Raw genomic sequence first — 12,383 nt, forward strand, 5'->3', positions numbered from 1 at the left:
TCATTCATGCCTGGTATCACCCTTCGAATAGGAGGATTAGCATCTTGACCATTCAGATTATCATTCATGCCTGGTTCATTACTGTTCCTACCAATTTTTCTGTAACACCCATTACCCATATCCGATGCCAGGACAGGGTTCGAAGCATTATCAGACTCAAACGTAAACAAACATACAAAACTGAGCCAAAAATTTCTCCCAAATTTAAAACTTTCGAATCACATGCAATTTGTCCCTTGTAAGGGCCTATGAGGCCCAAAACATACGTTAGGTGTGGTTGAGGACTAAATCGAAAAATTTTGGAACTTTTAATATACTTAGAAAACTTTCATACTTTGAAGAGTCACACGCCCTTGTGGGTAGGCGGTGTGGTCACACACGCCAGTGTGGCTTGGGACACGCCCATGTCCTCAGCCTGTGTAACTCTCTAACTATGACATCATCAGAAAAATGAGGTCACACGGCCACAGCACACACCTGTGTGCTTAGGCCGTGTGGCGAATTAAATTCTAAAATTTAAGTGCAGACTTCAAACGGCCTGGGTACACGCCCATGCCCTAAGGTCGTATCTTCCGCAGGGCTGAGACACACGACTGTGTCTCTGCCTGTGTGTTTCCTACTAGGCATTTTGTTTGCATTAATTAGGGTGCAAGGGACACACGGCCAGACCACACGCCCATGGGGCGGACCATGTGTCACACACGGCCAAGACACATGCCCATGTGTCTAACCGTGTGGACAATTTCTAGGCTATTTTCTAAGCCATTTTCCACCCTTGAACACTCACCTTGTAACACCCTACACCCAAGTCCTACGCCAGGACGGGATGCAAGGCATTACTACACTTAAGCACATGCATTCCAACGTTCTCGAATCATCACGGCGTGACCAAATTTAAAACTTTTTCAAACATTGTCTAAATTTCTTAATATGGGCCTACGAGGTTTCAAACGACCATTAGAAAATCATTCGGGACTGGCTCAGGTACTTAACTGACTTTAGAAAAATACCCCTTAAAACAGGGCACATGCCCGTGTGGAAGGGCAACATGCCCGTGTGATCACTAAGACACGGCCATGCTAAAGGCTCATGTGACACACACGACCTAAGCATCTCGGGACATGCCCGTCTCCCATGCCTGTGCAAATTTAATTTTAAATTCGAACCTATAGGGGTTTTCACATGGCCTGACACACGCCCGTGTCCCATCTCGTGTCTAAAAACCTTGACATTCTATTTCTAACGTCAGCATCCAATTTAGGGCACACGGCTGGGGTACATGCCTGTGGCCAGAGGCCGTGTCCTCCATACGGCTGAGACACATGATCGTGTCTCTACCCGTGTGTTTACTACCATGCATTTTGACTTGAAATTTTTACGTGCAGGGGACACACAATCGGACAACACGCCCATGGGGCTGACCGTGTGCCACACACGGCCTAGACACACTCCCGTCTGTCTACCCGTGTGGACAATCTAAGGCTATCTACCAAGCCCTTTGCCACCCTGAAACTCAATATAACAACCTGATTTCTTAATTCAAAAACCACATCTAAGGCATCTACACATTTCATATATATACCAAAGCAACCAACGAATTACTCATTCATGAAAGAACCTCTTGTATTCATATAACAACCTTCAACATTAGCCATTTTACATGGCCTAATACAAAATGGTGTCAATTACTAAAACAAGTCAGCACATTTGGTCCCAAAACAGTGTGACACTAAACAAAATCAAAGTTCCTATACATGCCATAATCAAAATTTAAGAACTAATTATACTAAGTGCTTCAAGTAGATAATGTGATTGATGTCTTCGACGTTCGTTGATCCACGAGCTAATTAGAAGGCTCTATGGGGAAAAGGAAAAGAGATGGAGTAACCATAAAGCTTAGTAAGTTGCATGAAAAATAAACAACAACTACTTCTCATAAAGCAATATGCTCATAACCTTTCATAGTTGATTCACAAATACTATAAATAGACGTAAGTTAAACTTAATCATCACCATCCAATACAATTCATATTTCATGCACTGAGCCCATATCTCATACATTTCAATTTGGTACCTGTACCACTCATCACATGATCACAACTTTTCTCATTTTGATATAAATCATAAACCTTTTGTTGAACCATTTGGAATACTATCGGATACTCAATAGCCTTAACATGGGCTAAGATGCCAACGCCATGTCCCAGACATGGTCTTACACTGGCTCTCATCTATCGGTGTCAATGCCATGTCCAAAACAGGTCTTACACTGACACGCAACAAGCTGATGCCATGTCCTAGACAGGTCTTATACTAACTTGTCCATCGCGAGGCTGATGCATGTCCCAGACATGTCTTACACTAGCTCTCGTCGCAACACCGATGCATGTCCTAGACATGTCTTACACTAGCTCTCGTATTGTGGCGATGCATGTCCCAGGCATGTCTTACACTAGCTCTCATATTGTGGCGATGCATGTCCCAGACATGTATTACACTAGCACACATATCACCCAATATCCAAGTTCATTCCGAATGCTCAACGAGAGTCCCTACTATGTCCATTTCTCAACATGTATTCTCATATTTAAAATCAAAGCAATTTATGCTATATCAATACAAATGCACATCTTAAAGATAGAGTTGCATTATTAACATACAACTTACCTCGGATTACAAAAAGTATGCGGCTATTCAGTTTTAGTCTACTTGCTTTGCCTTTCCCTAGTCTAGGCCCAAATTTTGCACTTCTTGATTTGTAGAGAGATTAAGTGGCTGAAAACTCCAGCTTCAAAAAATCCTCTAATGGCTGATATTTTCAGTCAAGGAGAAAAAGTGGAGAAAAAGATGGTAGCTAGGCTTTAGGGCATTATTTTATCACATATTACGTCATCAAATACCTAACATATTGACCATTAATTTTGCTTTGTCTCATGGCCGGCCAAGCTACAGTCTAAGGGTCTATTTGCCCTTTAGAGACCCCCAATTTAAGTTTCATGGCAGTTTAACACCCTTAGCTATCAAATTAAGACTTTTGAACTTTATGCGATTTAGTCTTTTTTCGCAATTAAACTCACAAACGCTTAAATTACTTCACCAAATTTTTCATGCACTAATATCAACATGTTATAACTCTAAAATAATAATAAAATACTTTCTCTGACCTCAGATTAGTGGTCTAAAAACCACTATTCTGACTAGGCCCAAAATCAGGCTGTTATAATTCTCACCCCTTAAGGATTTTCGTCCCCGAAAATCTTTCCGGTGAAAAAATTCAGGTATTGATCTCTCATAGTCTCTTCGGGTTCCCACATGGCTTCCTCAACTCTGTGTCTATGCCACAAAACCTTTATGAGTGGTAAACTTTTATTCCTCAACTTCTTGACCTCTCGATCCAAAATCTTAATCGGTTCTTCGTATAGGTCATATTTGTTCTTATTTCAATTTCTTCCAGTGAAATCACGTGTGAGGGGTCAGATCGGTAGCGGTGCAACATCGATACATGAAATACATCATGAATTTTCTCTAGCTCACGAGACAAGGCTAATCGGTATGCTACCGACCCAATTCTCTTGGTCACCTTATAAGGTCCAATAAACTGCAGACTCAGCTTGCCTTTTCTACCGAATCTAAGGACTTTCTTCCACGGGGATACTTTCAAAAACACTTTATCCCCGACTTAAAACTCGATCTCTTTCCATTTTAAATCCTCATAGGATTTTTGTATATCTGATGCAGCCTTTATATAGTCACGAATTACTTTAACCTTTTCTTCAATCTCTCTGACTAAGTTGACCCTGTGAATCTGATTCTCTCTCAACTCGGTCCAATATAAAGGCGTTAGGCACTTACGTCTATACAAAGCCTCATAAGGCGCCATTTTCAGACTTGATTGATAACTGTTGTTGTAGGTGAATTCGACCAGTGGAAAATACATTTTCCAACTGCCTTGAAACTCAAGAACACAACACCGTAACATGTCCTCAATATTTGAATTATTCTCTCTGACTGACCATCGGTTTACGGGTGAAAAGCCGTGCTAAAATTCAATTTCATTCCCAATGCCTCTTGCAACTTCCTCCAAAACAGTGAGGTAAACCTCGTATCTCTACTCGAAATAATCGACAAGGGCAGTCCATGAAGTTTCACGATCACAGAAACATAAAGATCAGCCAATTTCTCAAGGGAATAGTCGGTAAGTATTGGTATAAAATGTGTCGACTTAGTAAGTCTATCAACAACGACCCAAACTGAATCCTTTTTCCTTGGTGTCAAAGGCAACCCTGACACAAAATCCATGGTTACTCGGTCCCATTTCCACTTGGGAACCATCACAGGCTGAAGTAACCCGAGGGTACTTGGTGTTCAGCCTTCACTTGTTGATAAACTAGACACTTAGAGACAAAATTCAGAAATGTCTCTTTTCATTCCTGACCACCAGTACATTTTCTTCAAATCATTGTACATTTTCACACTAACTGGGTGGATAGACAAACAACCACTATGTGCCTCTCGCAAAATATTTTGAATGAGCTCATTAATCTTGCGTACACAAGTTCTACCTCGATACATCATACAACCTTCAGTACCAATACTAAATTCTGATTCGACACCCGACTCACAGTGAGTTCTCTTGGCTTGCAATTCACTGTCGTTATTCTGAGCTTCGTAAATCTCTTGCAAGAACATCGGACTAGCTTTCAACTCTGCCAGAACCAATTCATCAACAGTCACTGACAACAGAGCATTCATAGCCCTCAAGGCGAACAATGATTTCCTACTCAAGGTATCAACTACTACATTAGCCTTTCTGAAGTGGTAGTCAATCACCAACTCATAGTCTTTTATCAACTCTAACCATCACTGTTGTCGTAAGTTCAACTTCTTCTTAGCCATCAAATACTTTAGACTTTTATGGCCGGTGAAAACCCGACATCTCTCTCCATACAATGGTGTCTCTAAATCTTTAATGTGAACACTATAGCTGCTAACTCCAAATCATGGGTCTCGTATGGCTTTAGCTGTCTCGAGGCATAGGCTATAACATTCCCTTCTTGTATGAGCACACACCCTAACCCATTCAAGGATGCATCACTATACACCACAAACTCCTTTCCTAAATCCAGTTGTACTAAAACTGCAGCTTCAGTTAATAAAGCCTTTAATTTCTCAAAACTCTGTTGGCACTTCTCTGTCCATTCAAACTTGACATCCTTTTGTAACAACCTTGTCATCGGAATGGCTATCATAGAGAATCCCTTCACAAACCTTCTGTAATATCCAGCCAAACCCAGAAAGCTTCAAACATTTGTCATATTCCTCGGCGGTTTCCACTCAACAATAGCCAAGATCTTGCTTGGGTCAACTCTGATCCCATCTCCCAACACGATGTGTCCTAGGAATCCAACCTCTTTAACCCAAAATTCACACTTACTAAACTTGGCATATAATTTCTTTTCTCTTAAGGTTTGTAAAATAGTTCTCAGATGCTCCGCGTGCTCACTCTCATTACTTGAGTAAATCAATATGTCGTCGATAAAGACCACCACGAACTTATCCAAATACGGCAGGAGAATGCAGTTCATTAAATCCATAAACACCACAGGAGCATTTGTTAAACCGAAGGGCATAACAAGAAACTCATAGTGCCCATACCTCATCCTAAATGCAGTTTTCAGTACATCTTACTCCTTAACCCTTAACTGATAGTAGCCTGACCTTAAGTCGACCTTGGAAAACATGGTGGCTCCCTTCAACTGATCGAAAAAGTCATTGATCCTTGGCAAGGGATATTTGTTCTTCATGGTTACTTTGTTGAGTTGTCGGTAGCTATGCACAATCTCATCATCCCATCTTTCTTTTCACAAAAAGTACCAGAGCACCCCACAGTGAATAACTCGATCTTGCAAAACCCTTATCCAAATTAACTCTTATAATTGAGCCTTCAACTCCTTTAACTTCGTAGGAGCCATCCTATGCAAAGCGATTGAAATGGGTGCTATACTAGGGACCAACTCGATACCAAACTCAACTTCCCTAGCTGGAGGCAATCTGGGCAACTCTTCCGGAAACACATCCGAGTATTCACATACCATAGGCACTGACTCAATTTTCAGTTACGACGCCTGAGTATTTAACACAAATGCAAGGTAGACTCATATCCTTTTCTCAAATATCTCTCCACATTCATAGATGATATTACTACAGATATCTGATTCTCTCTGTTCAACTTGGAGGACATCCTCATTTTCACATTTCAACTCGATGACTTTTTGTCCACAGTCCAATACAACCCCATGAGAAGTCAACCAGTCCATACCGAGGATTACATTGAATTCATCAAACAGCAACAACATCAGGTTAGCCGAAAAACAATGACCTCTAATTTGCAAGGGACAGTTTGTACATACTTGGTGTACCAACACATGTTTGCCTAACGGGTTAGACAATTTAACCACAAATTTAGTAGGTTCAACTAGCATATTCATACTGGGTACTAATTTCATGCAAACATAAGAATGGGTAGACCCCGAATCAATTAAAGCAATAACAAAAATATCATGAAGAGAAAAAGTACCCGTAATCACATTTGGTGAACATGCCTCTTAGTAAGCTCGAATAACATAAGTCCTTGTAGGGGCACGGCCCTTGAACCTTACAGCTGAATCTCTAGGAGCACCTCTACTACTAGCCCCACTGCCCGGGTTCTTTTGTGGTCTACCCCTCGAAAGAGCACTACTTGCCGTCACATCTTACATTTTCGCTTTCTCATCTAACTCAAGATAGGTGCAAATAAAATGGTCCTACGACCCATATTTAAAATAGCCTTTCTCATTCCCTCGACACTCGCTGAAGTGATGCCTACCACACTACAAACACTCCAGCCTATTTGGCATAGCACTACCGACACTCACGATAGAAGTGGTCTGGGATTTAGAAGTTGTATTCTACTTGTTCTTACTCTTATTTAAGAATCCCACTGAAGTATTCGATCGGGTGGTGAACTCCCTTGATCTCTTAGATGAGGTTTGATGTGATTTCCCTATCTGTCTTTTCCTTGAGCCTCGGGACTCATGTCAGCTTTTCTCTTCGCTTTGGCCAATTCCTCGGCCTTACATGCTCTCTCCATGAGCACCATGAATTCCATCAATTCTAAGATGCTAACTAACAACTAGATGTCTTCATTCAATCCATCCTCAATTCTCTTGCACATGATGGCTTCGGTAGACACGCACTCCCTAGCGTATTTGCTGAGCCTCACGAACTCACGCTCATACTCTGTTACTGACTTTCGACCTTGCTTCAATTCTAGAAATTCCTTCCTCTTCTGGTCTATAAACCTTTGACTAATATACTTCTGTTGGAATTCCTCTTGGAAAAACTCTCATGTAATCCTTTCTCTTGGTACAACCGACACAAGGGTGTTCCACCATTAGTAAGCTGAGTCTTGCAAAAGTGACACAACATACTTCATGAACTCTTCTGGTGTGCATGATAACTTATCAAATGCCCTAATGGTATTTTCTAGCCAAAACTCTGCTCCCTCCGAGTCATCATCGATACTCGCCCGGAATTCTTCAGCCTCTTGCTTTCTAATTCTATCAATTGGAAGATTCTCTCTCCTAGCCGTCTTTGCTCCTTGAGGAGCTATATGGACGGGTTGAGGAATTGGAGGAGGTGGGGAAGGTGGAGTATTCGAATTCACACGAATAAACTCCGGGTACCAGGCATCCATCATGTGGAAGTAAGCTTCTCTAGCCTCTTCGCCCTGACTCATCGTCACGGGCCTACTATCAACTGGCGTGGTCCCATCAGCTGGAGCTGGCGCATTACTTTCCACATCATCCGTCGTAGCTACATCAAGATCCATTTACTATATAAAAACATAATTTATAGTTGTCAGGAGTCGTCACACTATCGATTTACAACCAAGGCATGTATAGCTAGACTCGTACTCATGCTAGGTTAGTCCTAGAACTGACTAAACCATAGCTCTGATACCACTAAATGTAACACCCTACAACCAAGTCCTGCTCTAGGACGGGATGCGAGGCATTACCACACTTAAACACATGTATTCCAACATTCTCGAATCATTAAGGCCTGACCAAATTTAAAACCTTTTCAAACCTTGTCTAAATTTCTTAAAATGGGCCTATGAGGCTTCAACCGACCATTGAAAAGTCATTCGAGACTGGCTCAGGTACTTAACCGAATTTAGAAAAATAGCCCTTGAAACAGGGCACACGCCCATGTGATCATTAAAACATGGTTGCGCTGATGGCCGTGTGTCGGGACACGCCCGTGTCCCATACCCATGTGAATTTAATTCTAAATTTGAACCTACAGGGGTTTTCACACAGCTTGACACATGCCCGTATATCTCACACGGACATGACACGCCCTTGTCCCAGCCAATGTCCCAGATAGGTCTTACACTAGCTTGTCCATCGTGAGGCTGATGCATGTCCTAGACATGTCTTACACTAGTTCTCATCTCAACGCCGATGCATGCCCCAGACATGTCTTACACTGGCTTAAATATCTCAGGGCCGATGCATATCCCATACATGTCTTACACTAGCTCTCATATTATGGCCGTTTCATGTCGCAGACATGTCTTACACTAGCACACATATCACCCAATATCAGGGTACCAATATCCAAGTTTATTCCAAATGCTCAACGAGAGTCCCTACTATGTTTATTTCTCAACATGTATTCTCATATTTAAAATCAAAGCAATTTATGTCATAACAATACAAATGCACCTCTTAAAGATAAAGTTGCATTATTAACATACAATTTACCTCAGATTACAGAAAATAGGCGGCTATTCGGTTTTAGTCTACTTTCTTTGCTTTTCTCCGATCTAGGCCAGGATTTTGCACTTCTTGATTTGTAGAGAGATTAAGTGGCTGAAAATTCCAGCTCTAAAAACTCCTCTAATGGCTGATATTTTCGGTCAAGGGGAAAGAGTGGAGAAAAATATGATAGCTAGGCTTTAGGGCATTATTTTATCACATATTATGTCATCAAATACCTAACATATTAACCATTAATTTTTCTTTGTCTCATGGCCGGCCAAGCTACAGTCTAAGGGTCTATTTGCCCTTTAGAGACCCCCAATTTAAGTTTCATGGCAGTTTAGCACCCTTAGCTATCAAATTAAGACTTTTGAACTTTATGCGATTTAGTCTTTTTTCTTAGTTAAGCTCACAAACACTAAAATTGCTTCACCAATTTTTTCATGCACTAATATCAACATGTTATAACCCTAAAATAATAATAAAATACTTTCTCTGACCTCAAATTAGTGGTTTCAAAACCACTATTCTGAATAGGCCCTAAATCGGGCTATTACACATCTACCTACACTATCTTCATGGCATGCAACACGGCACCTTTAGTTACTTAAACATTCACATACATGGATAATGTATTACTTGGTAGTGTCAACATTTCACATACTTAAACCATTAGGCTTTCATAAGGCATTCCACCCCAATTTCCTATCTATTCATCTGTATACCACATTTATTGTCATACTCATGAACCATATTCCATGCATTAAATATACATGCCATCCATCACACTCATTAACATAATCAACCACAAGCAACCACATCAAGCGTAATACATTTGTATGCATGCACAAACGATTAGGGTTACAACCCAAATAATCAATATGAGCCACCTCTCATGGCCATATACAAAATGAATCATAACATTATCATGAGCCAACACACTTGGCTAATCAATATGACACATAACAAAGAGACCAAGTACCTATACATACCATACTCAAAATGTTGAGACTAACTATACCCAATATTCAATTGGTAGTGTGATCGAAAACTTCGACGTCCACCGATCCCTGAGCTAGCTTGGCGACACTATAAAAAGGAAAGGAAGTAGGTAAGCTTTAAAGCTTAGTAAGTTCACATGCAAATAATGAACAACATAAAACATTCAATTAACATAAGGAAAATTTTCATAAATGTCATCAAATATCATAAGCATAACTTCCTCATATGCATTCTTACCACATGTTCATAGCATACCGAGATCTTTAATCATGAGTTTTTGTACATACCTATACCAACTTACACATGATACTTACTTTCTCATCTTTGACGTGTTCACTAAAACAACCCATGGAACTTCTCTTTGAACTACCCGTTGAACACTTGGAATACTATTGGACAGATCGAAATCTCGCACCTAAGTTCCCCGTATGTAGCCAACGCTACCTTAATCACATATCACGTGTTGCTCATTATCAAGCTACTCACGGGTCTTCTCTAACAAGCTGACGGTCAGGATGCAGCTACACGGGCTGCTCACACAAGCTGTCAGGTATCCGCAACACATGCCGGACTACCTAGCCTCCTGTAGAACATACAAGACCAGTACTAGGAACGCCAAAACATGTGTAACATATATCATGAACTCAGACCACAACTCATGAGCTCAGATAACATAGTTCCTAGTGACATGGCACTTGTATCCTATACTATTTCTAAGGTTCAAATTGGATTCTTCGATACCATATTTCTGTTGAGCTTGCTCGTAATGTCGATTTCAATATCCATAGCACCAATCACATACTCATGGAATAATCAAAGCATAATTCATAATAGAATTTAAGCATTAACACATGGTACAACATCACATTAATCATATATATATACTTACCATACATGCAATATTAAAGCATTTAAAGTATGGTACATGTTGCATAATTTGCAAATGAACTTACTTGGGTACAAAATGATAGAAACGAGCCTAATCCTCGTAAACTTTGTTTTTCCCCCGATTAAGACCCGAATCACATTTTTCTTGATCTATAATGCCACATTTAACTTGCTCAATACACACATTGTTCAAATCGACCCATAACACATACATTGGTAAAATTACTTTTTTACCCCTAACTTTTCACTTATTTACTCTTTAGTCCTTAGGCTCGTAAAATGAAATGCATGCATTTTCTTGGTTACCCAAGCCTAGCCGAACCTATACATTGCTCATATCAGCCCACATTTTCCTTTATTTCACATTTTTACTACTCATTACATCTTTTACAAATAAGCTCTTTCTACCAAAACTCACCTAGTAAAAGATGTTAAACACACATCAAACTTTCATATTTTTTCGTTAAACATCAAAATACAAACATGTCACACATGTTTCAAGTTTCATACATGAACCCTACTTCAAAATATGGCTAGAAATGGATAGATCATGCTTCAAGGACTTCAAAAATGCAAAGAATATAAAAAATGGGGCTTGGGAGCACTTACAATCAAGCTTGAAAAGTTGAACAAAACCCTAGCTATGGCTCTTGGAAATTTCGGCTAGCACTTGGAGAAGATGAGCAAATTTTGACTTATTTTTCCCTTTTTATTCTTTTATTAACCAAATGATAAAAATGCCCTTTAGGCCTTTCTTTTATTGTTTTCCTTTTCTTGCCCATTTTTGTCCAAAATTATAGAAATTGGTCAAATTGCTATTTAAGACCTTCTAATCTATAATCTAATGTAATTTCATGCTTGAAGCTTCTAGAATACATATTTTTCTACTTATTCGATTTAGTCCCTAACTTCAAATTGGACACTTTAGGCATATAATATTTTCATGAAAATTTCACACAAACATGCAATCATATCATGGACCATCAAATAATCATAAAATAATTATTTCTATTTTTGATTTGTGATCTCGAAACCATTGTTCCAACTAGACCCTAATTCGAGATGTTACAACTCTTCCCCCTTTAGAGATTTTCATCCCCGAAAATCTTACCGGTAAAAAGGTTTGGGTATTGTTTTCTCATGGCGTCCTCTAACTCCCATGTAGCCTTTTTAACCCCATGTATTTTCCATAAAACCTTCACAAGGGCAATACTTTTATTCCTCAATTGTTTGACTTCTCGAGCCAAAATCTTAACTGGTTCCTCACCATAAGTCATATATGGTCAAATCTCAACCTCTGTCGGTGAAATCACATGTGAAGGATCCGATCGATAACAGCGCAACATAGACACATGGAACACATTGTGAATCTTTTCCAACTTGGATGGTAAAGCCAACCAATAGGCAACCGACCCTATTCTCTCGGTGATCTCAGACGGTCTATAAAACGAGAACTTAAGTTGCCTTTTCTACCAAATCTCAAAACCTTTTTCCATGAATATACTTTCAAAAATACCTTATCACCGACTTGATACTCAATTTCTTTTCTTTTTAAATCTGCGTAGGATTTTTGTCAATCCGAAGCAGCTTTCAAACAATCTCAAATCACTTTTACCTTTTCTTTGGTTTCCTTAACCAAATCAACCTCGTGATTTTCTCTGAGTTTGGTCCAATACAAAAGCGTTC

Source organism: Gossypium hirsutum, chromosome A09 (assembly GCF_007990345.1).
Source record: "Gossypium hirsutum isolate 1008001.06 chromosome A09, Gossypium_hirsutum_v2.1, whole genome shotgun sequence".
Classification (NCBI taxonomy): Eukaryota; Viridiplantae; Streptophyta; class Magnoliopsida; order Malvales; family Malvaceae; genus Gossypium; species Gossypium hirsutum.